This window comes from Balaenoptera borealis, assembly GCF_965194805.1.
Source record: "Balaenoptera borealis genome assembly, chromosome: X".
Lineage (NCBI taxonomy): Eukaryota > Metazoa > Chordata > Mammalia > Artiodactyla > Balaenopteridae > Balaenoptera > Balaenoptera borealis.
The window spans coordinates 16,746,448-16,761,564 of record NC_138881.1 but is presented as its reverse complement, the minus strand read 5'-3'; the positions used below and the strand labels follow the sequence as shown (position 1 = coordinate 16,761,564).

The 15,117-nt window shown below is 40.8% G+C and overlaps 1 protein-coding gene and 1 long non-coding RNA gene across 9 annotated transcripts in view; one reads left to right on the top strand and one right to left on the bottom strand.

Annotated features, from left to right (window-relative positions):
- Positions 1-15,117, top strand: part of SH3KBP1 (SH3 domain containing kinase binding protein 1) — a 337,377-nt gene that overhangs the window by 204,335 nt on the left and 117,925 nt on the right. The gene's annotated exons all lie outside the window — the stretch shown is intronic.
- Positions 4,043-15,117, bottom strand: part of LOC309620021 — a 601,726-nt gene continuing 590,651 nt past the window's right edge. Inside the window, exon 3 of the long non-coding RNA XR_014239379.1 lies at positions 4,043-9,335. This is a non-coding gene — a long non-coding RNA (uncharacterized lncRNA). The remainder of the gene's footprint in view (positions 9,336-15,117) is intronic.

Genomic DNA, 15,117 nt, shown 5'->3' with positions numbered 1-15,117 from the left:
CATGCCCAGTTTATTTTTCCTAAATTCAAGTATCAGAGAAGTCATTTCACTCTCCCAGGAGAAAGTGAATAGGGAGATAGAGAGTTCCAAGAGTGTTCAATTCTGCCCGGAGGCCAAGTGTGTCCAGAGAGTGTCCATTTGGTCTCCCTTTCACATGGAAGGAAACATCAAGATAAGACCAACAGCTTTTCTAACATCTTTGAATTATTATCATAAATGTTTGGGGGAAATATTTTGGAGATAGAATCAAGAAGTTTGATAGTATGTGGGAGATAAAGGAGAGGAAAGACTTGAAGAGGATGCCTTGGGCAACTGGCTTCAGCAGCTGGGTGGATGGCAGTATCATTCCCTGATAAGAGAGCACTGGAGGAGAAAGATATCTGGGGAGGAAGGTCATGGGTTCAGTCTTAGACTAGCTGGATCTTGAGGTCCTTGTGGAACCATCAGGTGGAGGCATCCAGCAAGCAGTTGGATAAATAAGTCTGGTGATGGGGAGAGAACTGTAGATGTAGGTTTTGGAGTCATCCGCCTAGAGATTGGGTTGGGAGACTGTAAGAAGGCAACCCAGACAGGACCTTATTCTCATGAATATGGCTTATACCTTGTCTCCCAGCGGTGGACCTGAGAGAGAACTTCCTCATCAGGCTGCTTCCCTGCAATCCCAGCCTGGCCTCACCCTTTTTCTGAACTCCTTCCCTTTTCGTGAGCCACTCAGATGATCACTCCTGGCCAAATACTCCGGGAAAGGAGTGTCAGGTATTACACATGGGTGGGTAAATTCCAGATGCTCAGGTGAGTCCCAGGACCTACCTAAGCTGATATGTCTTTATGTAGAATAATCCTGGCTTTCGGGTGCGAGCTTATTCCATGCTTAAGTGCCCTAGGCACAGCTAGTCTTGGCCCCCTTAATTATTGAGAAAAGCAGTCTTTTTGGCCTGGGCTCTTCAAACAGCCAGATTGGAAAAGGTATTTTTCCAGGTTGGTTGTTTACACTATTGGAGTCCCTACAAAGAAATCCTTCAAGAAGTTCCATGGTCTTCCTGTCTTAGTTGATTTCCATTAGTGACTTCTGATCTCTGTCTCTTGAAATGATTCTGTTTTCTTTCTCTGTTTTCTACTATGTTCCACAACTAGACACTGTGTTTGTGACAGTCACTTTTTCAGCTCTCATCATCTTGAATCTCATTTATAGAATCACAGTCATCCAAATTAATGCCTTTATAATATCAACATTGTAGCTTTTACTTGTAACAGAGAATTAGAATTAAAATCATATATAAATGAGCTACTAATCAATTTTTTTAATCAGCCAAATTGCAGCAAGAGAAATTCTGATATCTTCATATGTACCTCAGGCGGTCTTTTTATCCATACTAGTAAAAATTCGTCAAGCTGTATACTGATGTAAAATTAAAACATGTAAACATTGAAAGTTATGATCTTAGTTCCTTAAAAATGAGAGATTTATGTCTCTAATCCTTTGAAGACTAGAAATAAGCTCTGGGGAATCCCAGAAGCTAACGCTACATACTTTGACTAGTGAAACACAACTGGGTCGAACCTTGGCGTGATTATCTGAGACCCATAGTATTGGATGTCTCTCATAGTGGTTGAAAGATAAGATTTTGTGGCATCTCTTGAGCAGTTGAAAGACCCGTGATTTTTAAAGAGCAGGTGGTGTTGAGATGCCCACTGGTCGCCTGGGCTGAATGAAGTGTCTGGGATTTTCAGACTTGGGTTTATGTGTTATCTTTCCTTATCTAGGAAAAGTGAGGAGAGGGCCGGTGGTAGGAAAAGGGAACCAGAAATAGTATACAGGGTTACTCTTTGACATATTAGGTACTGTTTACTGTTTTATGTATGTTTGATATATACCTTCTAAAACATTCAGCATAGTGTATTTTCTGTGAAATGTTTAATTGCAGCCAGATGGTCACCAAGAATCACATTCCCAGGAGGCCTTAAAATTGTGTTTTTAGGAATATAGTTATTAAGCATGCAGGATAGACTGCCCGGGTTCACATCCCAACTCTGCCTCTTCCTGGGACAAATTACTTAAGCACTCAATGCTTTAGATTCCCCATCTGTAGAATCAGAATAACAAGAGAACCTGGCCCATATGGTTGTTAGGAGGATTAAGTAACTCAAAAAATGGGTAAAAGTGCCTCGTGTAGAATAATCACTAGATTAACGTTAGTAGTTATTATTGTTGCCCTTCTGGTTATTAGAACAGGAGTGCCTATAAATAGCAGTGCAGTCTCCGGGATCATTTCTTTAACTTTTTATTACGGAAATTTTAAAACTCAGAGAAGGAGAAATGAATTTTGCTCCATCTGTGGTAGCTGTTTGTTTGACATCACCAAGCCTTCAGTATTGGCCGTTGGGGAGTAAGTGCCATGCAGAGGATTTTAGGGCAGTGAAAGTACTCTGTATGTATTCTGAATGATACCATAATGATAGATACATATCATTATACATTTATCCAAACTCATACAATGTACAACGTAAGAGTGAACCCTAAGGTAAACTACAGACCCTGGGTGATAACGAGTCAATGGAGGTTCATCAGCTGTAACAAACATACCACTCTCATGTTGACAGCGGGGGAGGCTGAGCATGCGAGGAGGCACAGGGTATCTGGGAAATCTCTGTACCTTCTTTTTCTTTCTCTGTGAACCTAAGACTGCTCTAAAAATAAAGTCTTAAAAAAAAAGAAAGGAAGTGCCATGATTTTGGACCTTGTCTTTGTTAGTCACCATTGTATTTACAGTTCCTTGGAAATCATTGTTAAAAACTATAGTTGGCCTTCAATAAATATTTTGTGACTGGATGCATGAATATGTTTTGTCCTAATGCAATCGCAATCATAAAGGAAGACTCATTCTGTTTGGGGTTTGCTTGTAGTCTGGCTATAGATTTCCTCTTCCATTTGTTCATTAATTGGCTCGTTCCTTCATTCACTGAAGCTTTATTGAATGTATTTTATGGACCAGCAGTGGCAGCTCTGGAATTTCTAGATAAATGAGCTAAGGAATGGCAATTCATTTGGAAGGGGATTGGCTAGGTAGCATGTCTGGAGGCTGTATTAGCATAACGTGTGCACGTTTTTCGCCTGGCAGGTTATTTGTTTGCGGGGGTCTGGTGTAGTTAACTGGAATGGAGTTAACACCTCCTCTCCCACATCACACCTTGGATCAGCTGTCACATACAGGCCTCTCATTTAGCGCTTCAGATTGTCCCTACATGGGAGAGAAGTGGGTACGTATTAAAAGTGATTATGATGCAGGGGAAAAGGACCAGCAGAGCTCTGTCCAAAGCATCAAAGAGAATAGAGCGGAAGGAGCTGCTCACTTTCCTGGAGGTCTAGAAGGAGGGGATGGCGTGTCAGGGAGATCTTTTCAAGGAAAGTGATATTTGAGCAAAGTGTTAAAAGATAACTGGGGATTCATGGTACTGGCAGCGTGCACATGGGCAAGGGGAGAGTGTGGTGATGGACGAGGGCTGGGTTTGGCTGGGCTGCAGGGGACTTGGGGGCAGGGAGTTGGAGGGGAGCCTGACCCTCTTCCCTCAGGTCTCTGCCAGCCCACTCACAGGCTGCACTTCTGGGTGGGCTGGCACGTTGGTGGAGGGGTTCCGACGGGCAGTGTCATGATCAGATTGGCACGTTAGAGAGAGAACTGGGAAGGTGCCAGGCAGTGTGGAGTGGAGATGGGAGAGGAAGTAGCTGGGAGAGTTGCCAGCCCCGGGGCTCTGTGGTTGATGACGAATTGGCTTGGAGCTCTTGTAGCTAGTAGCTCTTGGAAAGGGGCAGATGGGCCCACCTCATGCACACTCTTTGAGTTGGGCTGCCGTAGCCTGGGTTGGCAGCAGAACTGACAGAAGAGCCAAGTTTCCTTTCAAAGAAAACTCTTTTGTGTATTATGGAAAGCAAAAAGCCAGGAGTCAGCATTCGACTATCTATGTTCATAGCTAGGCTAAGGATAAAGAGATTAAAAAAATTAAGCTGGGAGGGCATTGTTAAATACATATATATATATATATATATACACACACACACTCATGAGTATCATCATGTGTGTCTATAAATCACGTAGATATATTTATTTATGTATATATGTACATTCAGCAGGTTCATCTTCCTAATTTGTTTTCTAAGAAACCTTTAATTTTAGAGTAGTTTTAGATTTATAGAAAAGTTGTGAAAATAATACAGAGTTCCCACATACCCCACAGCCAGTTTCCTCTGTTGTTAATATCTTACATGAATATGGTACATTTGTCACAATTAGTGAGCCAATATTGCTACACGATTATTAACCAAGATCCATCCTTTACTCAGATTTCCTTAGTTTTTACCTAAAGTCCTTTTTCTTGTCCAGGATCCCATCCAGGAGACCACATTACATTTGCTCGCCCTGTCTCCCGAGGCTCCTCTTGGCTGTGACAGTTTCTCAGACATGCCATGTTTTTGATAACCTTGGCGATTTTGAGGAGTTTTGTAGGATGTCCTTAAGTTGACATTTGTCTGATGTTTTTCTCATGATAAGACTGAAGTGATGGGTTTGGGGCGGGGGGAACCACAGAGGTGAAGTGCCGTTCTCATCCCATCAGATCAAGGGTACATGGTCTGAACATGACTTCTCACTGTTGATGTTGACCTTGGTCACTCGGCTGAGGTCTCTCCACTGTAAAGCTGGTCTGTTTTTTCCCCTTTTCTACATCAACTCTTTGGGAAGAAGTCACTATACACGCCTCACTCTTAAGGAGTGGGGAGTTAAGCTCACCTCCTTTAGGGCAGAGTATCTACATTCGTTGTTTGGAATTCTTCGGCACAGATGATTGTCTCATCCCTCCCATCCTAATTAGGTTTTGATAAGGTGATTTCTTATCTGTCCTCTAAATTCAAAATGCTAATTCTCTGGCACTTGGATCACACTTGCCATTTTCAGCCAAGTGACATTTCCCACATTTGTTTTCTTGCGTGACACATAAACAGATCTATGTGTTATTTATCCAAGCAGATTGCAAGTTTCTTGAGGACTGGGACAGCATCTTATTCAAAGCCCCTTACACACTGCAGGTGGCTAATAAATATTGAATAAATGGTTTTTAAATTAACTTAACAGTTAATAACTAAAACCGGTTATCAGAGTCTCTGTACATGAGGACTGTGGTAAGGTGAGGATACTGTTGACGTGACATCCTGCTTTGTGAAGTGGTCCTGAATTTGTAATAGTAGCTCATAGGCTGCTTCCTGTGTACCAAGCACTTTTATAAACACTTTACATATATTACTTATTTAATCTTCCAGACAACCCTGTATCTTGGTGCTATTATCCCCATTTTATAGATAAGGAAACTGAGGTGAACAGAGTCCAAATAAGTTGCTTAAGATCACTCAGCTAGGAAGTGGCCCAGCTGAGAATTTGATCTCAGACACCCTGCGTATAGAGTTTTGAACTCTTAACCACTGGGCTCTGAATTCATTACAATGGTAATTAAAATGGTATCTCATGTGGGCGAAAAACAAGATTGCTATTCAAACACTTTATTCCGATCTGTTAGGTTACTACCGATGACATGGCTGGCAGCAATCTTGCTATTTTTTTCCTAGGGGAAGTGTTTCTATAAAGGCATGGCTGCTTTTCCTTCTTCAGTTTTTTTCTTTTTTTAATGAGTAATTTTTGTGTGGTACAACTAATTTTATTTCTTTAAAATACAGGCACTTTCACGATGGGCATTTCGTATACAAACCATATTTTAGACATCTCTTGCTCCCCATCACGGTATCTATTGAAAGATAGTGGGCTTTTTATTTTCTCTCTGATGTTTTTAACCAGAAGTGCTTGCTGGGTCCTGCCAAATAAACGCTCCTTGAGTGTGTTCCTTGTGCGAGCGGTCACACCTGTGGGTCCGAGGAGGCAGCCTAGATTCCTGTGGCGACGTAGGCGAGGAAGGAGGACTTTTCTCGAAGCCACCCAAGCCATGAATCGGCCCTGGCTTCCTGAGCCATAAACAAATGCGAGCTTTGTTCTCCCCGTTGCTCATTTGGTCCCAAGTATGACTCAGGGTTAGGCTGGGTCCTTCAGGCTCCATGCCTTTGGCTGTTGGAAGGAAGTGGGAGGCTTCCAGGGTAGTTCTGGGACCTTTTCAAACTGAAGAGAGGAGGCTGCCTGCATGATGGGAGAAGAGGTATTTCTTTTTCTTTTTTCTTCTTTTTTCTTTCTTTTTTTTTTTGCTTTTAGAGATGGAATAAATTCTCTTAACTTGTATCTTATCTATACTGTTCTGTTAACAAGATTTGTGATGGGTTTGCATTGGTAGGTTACAATGAAGTGTTTGCCAGCAAGGACCCCCCACGGAGGGGGGCTGTGGATAGGCTAAGGAGCAACCTATAACGTGGAGGATTATTTTCTCAAATCAAATGTTGCACTGGAACTATTTAGCTGTTTTAACCAGCCCCCAACTTTGGTTAATTCAGCCATTAATTTTTACAGATGTTTCCAATTTCTCTGTGTCTTGGGTTTTCATGCGCTCATACTGCAGAGAGTAATTTGGATGGGCAGTTTGCATAAGCAGTAACTGTTACCCCATGTCACCGAGATGTTTAGCAATTACAGATGTTTGTGCGGTAAACAAATCCAGCTTGCTCTTCAGGTTAGCTTAGGAGAGAACACGTCCACACAGAGCAAGCCAGCCCTGGGGCATTTCACTCTTGGGGGGCCTGGACATTGGAGTTTTCCTTGCGAATGGAGAAGCTGTGAGTAGTGACTTCTGGGTGCTGTTGAACTGCTTTTTATTGAGTTAAAGATATTTGGCTAATTTTGTAGTCCTGGACATTTATATTCGTTTGCTCATATACAGAGTAAAATAGAGACACTAAATTATTTGATTTTCTAAAAGCTTGCTAGTAATAGGTGCTCTGCTTTCTCTCTGTGAGTTGTTCATATTTGTCTACCTAAAAGCAGAAGTCTGTCATTTTCCAAACACAAAATAAAATTCCCTAAATAAACCACAGGGTAAGTAAAGCTTACAATGTGTCATATGTCTTCCACATTGCTGTTTCTTGTTGCAAAAAAAATTTTAAGGGGAGAGTTGATGGTATCTGTAAAATATATCTATGTCTTTTTCTGTCGCCTTTAACTTATAATATTTTCAAAATTTCAAAAAAAGGAAAATAGCATGACAGAAAGGAAACACATTGTTTTAACACATTATTTTAAGAGTAGGAGGACTTCTTGAAAGTTTTTTGAATGGTGTCTGTTGCTTGCCTAGAAGGGAGCAGTTGGCTAAAATAAAAATATATTCCTCTGCAGTGGCTTGAGAGAATTTTCCTATTGAAAGATATCTGAAACTTGCTGATTGTTATTATTGCTGGGTGTCACTGATCTGAGTTCTGAAAAGTAAAACTCAGAATTAGGTACTTATATGCAAAATTCAGATGGTGACTCTTCATTTGGGAAATGAGTGAAAGCTTGATGGAGTGTAACTTGTGAAACGTGGGAGTCTTGGTGATGGCCTCTCTGGCTCCGTCAGACTAGGGCCTGGAAATGGGACACGAAGGGTGGCCCCTTAAAGTTAGTGACCTGTGAACTACACGTTGTACTGCTGAGTGCCCCCCAAACCCTTTGCTTGTTTGTTTCTCAAAGTGGAAATAGCTCTGTTACTTCTGACTACAGGAGCTCTTTGCAAAAATTATTATAATAATAAAAACTCAAAGAATATGAAGAAATAAATAGAAATTGCCCTTTTTTTTAAAAAAAACACCTTTATTGGAGTATAATTGCTTTACAATGGTGTGTTAGTTTCTGCTGTATAACAAAGTGAATCAGCTATATATCCGTGTATCCCCTCCCACCCTCCCTCTCCCACCCCTCTAGGTGGGCACAAAGCACCGAGCTGATCTCCCTGTGCTATGCGGCTGCTTCCCACTAGCTATCTATTTTACATTTGGTGGTGTATATATGTCCATGCCACTCTCTCACTTCGTCCCAGCTTACCCTTCCCCCCACTGTGTCCTCAACTCCATTCTCTATGCCTGCGTCTTTATTCCTGTCCTGATCCAGGAGTAATCGTAGTCAGCATTTTCTATGTATCCTTCCAGACTTTTATCTGAGCCTGAATGTGCATGCAGTACACACCTCACTCTTCATACAATAATGAGGTCATATTAAATGTCACCTGTTTTTAAAACTTAACATATTATGGGTCCCCCTTTTCTGTCAGAGAGCTGTGTGATCATTCATTGTCAAGATGCACCACCATTTATTGAACCAATCCCTGTGTGGTAACTATTTATGTTGCTTCCACAATTTTACTATTAAAAACAACATTCTTATATATACATTATTGTAACTTCCCTGATTATTTCCTCTGGCTGAATTTTTAAAAGAGGAACTTCCAGGTTATAAGCTGACTTAATTCTGGTTGGTTTTGTTTTTAATGAAAATAACCCAAGTATATGATAAAAAATTCCAGCAGAACAAAACTAAGACTTTCTCAATCCCACACTCAGCTTTACTTCCCAATGGAAATCCCCATAAAAGGTTTCTGTCTACTCTTGTAGAAATATAGAATCTTTTTATTGTGGTAAAATATATATAATATGATACCATTTTACTCTTTTTTCAGTGTACGGTTCAGTGGCATTAAATACATTCTCATCGTTATACAACCATCATCACCATCCATCTCCAAAACTTTTCCATCTTCCCAAACTGAAACTTTGTACTCATTAAATACTGACTCCCAATTCCCCCTCCCCTTAGCAATTACCATTGTACTTTCTGTCTCTCCAAATTTGACCGCACATGAGAGTGGGGTCATAAAATATTTGTCCTTTTGTGGTTTATTTCATTTAGCATAATGTCTTCAAGGCTCATCCATGTTGTAGCATGTGTCACAATTTCCTTCCTTTTTAAGGCTGAATAACACTCCATTGTATGGATATATCACAATTTTTTAAATCATCCCTCCATTGATAGACATTTAGGTGGTTTCCACCATTTGACTACTGTGAATAATGCTACAGTGAACACTGGCATACCAACACCTGCTTTCAGTTTTTTGGGGTATATCCTCAGGAGTGGAATCACTGGGTCATCTGGTAATTCTCTTTAATTTTGGGGGAACTGCCATACTGTTTTCCACAGTGGCTGCACCATTTTACATTCCCCCCAGCAATGCACAAGAGTTCCAATTTCTCCACATGCTTGCCAACACCTGAGATTTTCTGTTTTTTGGTTTTTTTAAATTTTTATTTATTTATTTATTTGCCTGAGCCAGGTCTTAGTTGCGGCACGTGGGATCTTCGTTGCCGTGTGTGGAATCTTTAGCTGTGGCATGCGAACTCTTAGTTGTGGCATGTGGGATCTAGTTCCCTGAACAGGGATCAAACCCGGGACCCCTGCATTGGGAGCGTGGAGTCTTAGCCACTGGGCCACCAGGGAAGTCCTTTTTTTCTTTGTTTAATAATAGCCATCCTAATGGGTGTGAAGTGGTATCTCATTGTGGTTGGAATTGGTGTTTAACGTGTGTTCGTGTTGCCTATCACTAATAGGAAAGGATATTATTCTTCTCATCTTAGAATGAGGAGTGGAGGAAGAGGTCTTCTGTCTGAGAACCCCCACGAACTAGCAGGTCAGTTACACGATCCCTAGAGATTGCAAATTGTTTCAAGGAAGGACTAGTTCCCCTGTTCCTGCAACTCCTGGAGAAAAGATGAGCGGAGAGCCTTGGTGTCACTTGGCTTCAGAGGTTTAAGGGTGACAGGACTGCGGCGTCTCACTTAGCCCCTCACAGGTTTATGGAGAGCGGATTCAAAACCGTTGTTTTGAGAAAAGGTGAATTTCTCTTTTGCGCTCTTTTAATTCTAAATGATAGTACTCGTTTCATCTTACGTTGTGGGGAAAGCCAGTTTTATGATTGATTTGCTCTCCTCACTTCTGCTCTGGAATTCCTTGGGGACAGGAAATGAAAGTCCTTCTTTTTGTACATTGTTTGCCAACATGTTCATTTGCTTCAATTGACGTTCTTCAGTGGGGTGGGCTGAGGTATCTGTAAGTATTTCATCGTGGCCCTCTTTTGTTCATGTATTAACAATTATTTCATAATATTTATAATCCTAGAGTTTGCAGATGCTTGTGACTCCTGAAATTTGAGGGTTTAAAATTTTCTGTGTAGCCGTTAAAATGATCATGCTTCAGTACCTAGCTTGTCTTTTTCTCTCAGAGATTCTCCCTAGTTGTAAAATGATGTTCTAGGCAACTAGAACAATGGGATGGATTAAGTTTAATGCTCTATGAAAGCTGGCAACTTTAAAACAAGCTATCCAGCTTACTTTGCATATTGGTCTGTCTTTGCTTCCGTTGAAAGAATTTAGATCACAGAGATCATTCAGTTAGTCAGCAACCTGTTTTGTATTTTTCTGTGGCATCTGAGGCCATTTAAAAATTATGAGATGACAGCCTTATTCTCAACTCAGGCTCTTGATGTTGGAGGCCAGATCCTAAATAAATGTATACCCATAAATGCTCTAGAAACACATGGAAGCATAAGTACAATAACCCCTACTGACACCTCTAATAGAGATTTCTCTCTCAACTTGGGCTATAAAATGAACAATTTACAAATTAAGAGTTTTCCAGAATTGCCTTAAAAGCCACTTCTTCATCAAAAGGCTATCGTTAAGCCATTTCACAGATGGCCTGTGACTCAGGAGTGTCACCCCAATTAAACTCATGCTTGAACTTTTAGGAATAAAATAGGCAATGTTTGGAAAATTGAAGGCAGATATTTGGAGTCTCTATCATTCAGATGCTATATTTCTGTTTTGCTCATTTAAGATGAGGAAGTTAGAAGTGGTAAAGATGGATTTACTGCCTCATTTTCTTTTTCTTCTTTCACTTGCTAAGCATTTTCACCCGCCAGTGATTTTAATATGTTTTGCTCCATTTGTTTTGGTAGCATCTGCTCAGTCTGTTCTTTTTATTTTGATTTCTTAGTTGGGTTTCTCATTTTTTCCTTCACTAGAGGCAGCTTTTCTGAAACTTCTTGGGTACCTTTTCTAGACAATTAACAAAATTGATAATAAGAGAAGTAGTGATGTAAAATGTCAAGACTTTAGATCCTAGAGTTGTCCAAATTCGTCCTCTTGGTACAGTGCTTAGCAGTTACTGCATTGGGAGAGCTGGACACGTTTTCTGTCTTATATGTCTCAATTTTAGATTTAGTTTCTTTTGCTTCAAACCCCAGTCCCGTCTGCATTCAGGTGTTGTTAGAAGCAGAGAAAGTAGACTTGTTCATAATATAGAATCCTGTTTTTTCAAGTGATGTGAATACAGATACTGCTATTTTTGACTCAGAAGAGGCTGAAACATTACAAAGCTGGTAGGTAACTCTATGCCCATGCATGGAAGTAGTCTGCCTAAGCGACGCATGTCACATTGTCGATTTGCAGTATAGCGGTGAGCAGAGTGTAACTGATGGGTGACCTTACTGTGCTTACAGTCAAGGGTTATAGCATCTCTGACATTTTGGTGTAATTTTTGTATTCATTGCCCAAGAGCTCAAACAACTCCAGGTTTTTCTGACTAGAGCCTTCAGTCATAGGTCATTAGGCAGGAGAGGAGAAAAGCAGTCCAGATAAGAGATGACAAGAGGTCTTGAGAAACCAAAAGAGACATAGCCAGGTCAGGGAGGCATCACAGTTTCCAAGTACTAAAAGTGGTTTTATGGGGCCAGAGAGCAGTGCGTTCGTGGGTAGCCCACCCCTGACATTAGTCTAGAAATTCTATGTGAAACGAAGATCTAACATGGGTTGATCGTCTTGTCATGAAACTGAATGACTAGAAAGAGGCAGGGGTACTCTAAGAGGCGATGACAGAGGCAATGAATGAAGATGGTCAAGAAACTAGAACTCAGGTGATTGGTCTGGAGTGTGGAACAGTGATGGTCACTGTGGCAAAGAGAGAAGGCTAAACAGAGTTGAGGAGGAGATGAAGAATTATGTTGGGGTTGATGGTTGACCGTTCTCTGGTGCCATTGATGGCTGAAAAAAGGGGAGCCCCCTTTAATTTGAGACATGGTGCCAGCCTGGGAATAAGGGAGAAGTAGCCAATAGTGAGTACTGATAAATTCTTCCTTGTCCTATGATGGGAAGGGTGTGGAAATCTTTCCCTGAAAGCCCCTGTAGATGGCCATCTGAAACCCACCTGTCTGAAATAGATTAAGTATAATAACTCAGGAGTAGGGAATGAGTTATAAACTCCAGAAGTACCATCACTGGTCTCTGTCCTCCTTCGTCACCATCTTCCGTGAATGTGTATTGTTTTCCCTGTGCTGAGTCTATAGCACATCTTTCTGGAAGGCACAAGGAGGAATTGCTGCTCTCAGGAACTCAAACGTGGAGAACACTGAAATGAACGTTCTCCATTGTAATAGAAAAGGGCAAGGGATTTCTCAAGACCAGAAAATGCATCAATTGGGATATTTTCTGTGCATATTGTCTTCCCCACGCCCCCATAAAAAACCAAAATATGCCTTTAGAAAATAACATATAACCACAAAAAGTGCCACTTAAGGAAACACATGATTAAAATAGGTGATTTCGTGTTTTGTTTTTTAAATGAGGGTTTTCTTCCCCTCTATTTTGTGTGGTTTGGAGTCTTTGTATACGTTACAGAGAAAGGCGAAGAGAATGGGGGAATATTTCAGTACAGGAAAGAGAGACCATGCCAAGTGAGTAGTGAAAGACATACCATTTGTTCATATGGTGAAGATGTGCTTTGCCTAAAACTCATCAGGCATCCCAAAGAGAATTTATAGCCTTAAGAGAACTCTTTTTCCTCCAGACACTTGCTACGAAACTAAAGTTAGAATAAATGAATGAATGAATGAATGAATATAAATGGCAGCCAAGCACAGACTGAACTGAATTTTTGCTCCAACAGACCAGAAGTTATTCTACAAAAAGGTTCCTCTTAAAAGTGCACTTATTCAATCTGTCCACACCCCAAACTTGAATCCCATTTTAGATTTTTTTTTTTAATTTTTATTTATTTATTTATTTATTTATTTATTTATTTATGTCTGTGTTGGGTCTTCGTTGCTGTCGCGGGCTTTCTCTTAGTTGCGGCGAGCGAGGGCCACTCCTCATTGCGGTGCACAGGCTTCTCACTGCGGTGGCTTCTCTTGTTGCGGAGCACGGGCTCTAGGTGCGTGGGCTTCAGTAGTTCTGGCATGTGGGCTCAGTAGTTGTGGCGAGCGGGCTTACTTGCTCTGCGGCATGTGGGATCTTCCCGGACCTGGGCTCAAACCCGTGTCCCCTGCATTGGCAGGCAATTCTTAACAACTGTGCCACCAGGGAAGCCTTTGAATCTCATTTTTTAAAAAGTCAGGCTTGATTGTTGAAAGGCAGCAAAATCAAAGTATGTTCACATTAAGTGGACCTCAAAATTTGGGGGGCCTGGTTCTCATCACACTTGGTTTTTCTCCCATTTGAGAAACTGTAATAATTCCTTTGGTTTGTGTTTAAAAGACTTTTTGCTTGTGAAGAACTAGAGAACTGGTAGAAAACTGAGAACAGTTAAGCTGTGGACCCTGCACAGATAGGTCACACCCCTTAAATCAGTACTTCTTCAAATACTGGGAAATGAGGACTCACGTAAAAATAGTTACAAAGTAAATTCAACTTCACATGTATGAATCGGAATTCATGGGTTTAATTAGAAGAGCAGGAAATATATTTTTTGACTTTGAAAACATTTGATAAAATGACTTAATACTTTATTTGGAACAACATTAATTGAAAATGACTTTATATCATCCACTTAATCACTGAAGATATGAACTGATGAATAACTGTAAGTAAAGTGTGATGATAAATGATCGGGGATGCTCTATATATATGGGTGGTATCTTGTGAGTTACCATCATGACTCATTTTACATCTGATGTTCTTAACATCCTTACTAATGACTTGGAAAAGGAAATATAATGACACGCTAATGGAAGCTGCATGTGATTTCTAGTTAGGAGGTGTTGCAAATCAAGTCAGACCTGAAGAAAGGCATTAATAATGTGAAGAGGTGGGCCATCCTTTCCACCTATGTTAGTGTGTGCTATTTTCTTAAAACTTTGATTGTAAAAGTAATCACTGGTTTGTAGAAACACTGGAAAGTTGAAAAATATAAAAGAAAGTAAAAAGCACTATAATTGAATCACCCCGGGGCCTACACTGTCGACATTTTTTCATATTTACTTTCACTCCTTTTGCCATACATTTTTAACTGGTTGAGATCATACCACACGCATAATTTTTTTCGCACACATAATTGTGTATTTTTTTCCACTCAGCATTATATATAATTTCCCATGTCATTACAAACTCTCAGTAGACATTTCTTTAGAAGGCTGTGGAATGTTCCGTTTTGAGGCTCTAGATACCTAGAGGATCTGGGAGATCTGGAATCTGGTGGTTGCATTGACTCCTGTCAACACTACGTTTAAATTTCCAATATTATAGCCAAGAACACGGCACTTTCTTGAAAACGTAAAGATAAAAATAACGTGGGAAAGCTGTTTTGCCTTGTGGGCTGTGTAGCAGTAGGCATTCCTCAAGGTTTGTTGAATTTAATGTACTACCTATAGGATCCAAACAGAATTCGAGTTGTCCCTTCCTTGCTGGTATTGAAAGAAGCCTTTAAGAGCAGCCTTTGGCAGGAAGTCTTGGCCCCTTCCAGGTAGAGGCCTGTGAATCCAGCTTTTCACGTCTAAGTGTCCGTCAGTAGTTTCCACTAGTGGCTTTAGAAATCTGTATCACGTGAGTTTATGGTCTCATTTGGCCCCGATTCCTGAACTGCCTGGGAGGAGTATCTGTTTGGCCTAGCAATTTAGGATTTCTTCATCCATTATTGAATGGATGCCAAGCTTTGTAAAAGATGGCGTGGGGTGATTTTCTGTGGTGGTGCGTTTGCTCCTGAGTATCAAAATGCTCAGTAAAAGGCTTTCTGTTCTCTGACAACAGGCCGTTTTCCCCAGACACACGCCTTGTTGTTTTTCCATCGTTAACAGTAGATAACAGTTTGGACGCGGCCAGAAGCAGTCGGCATGGGCTCG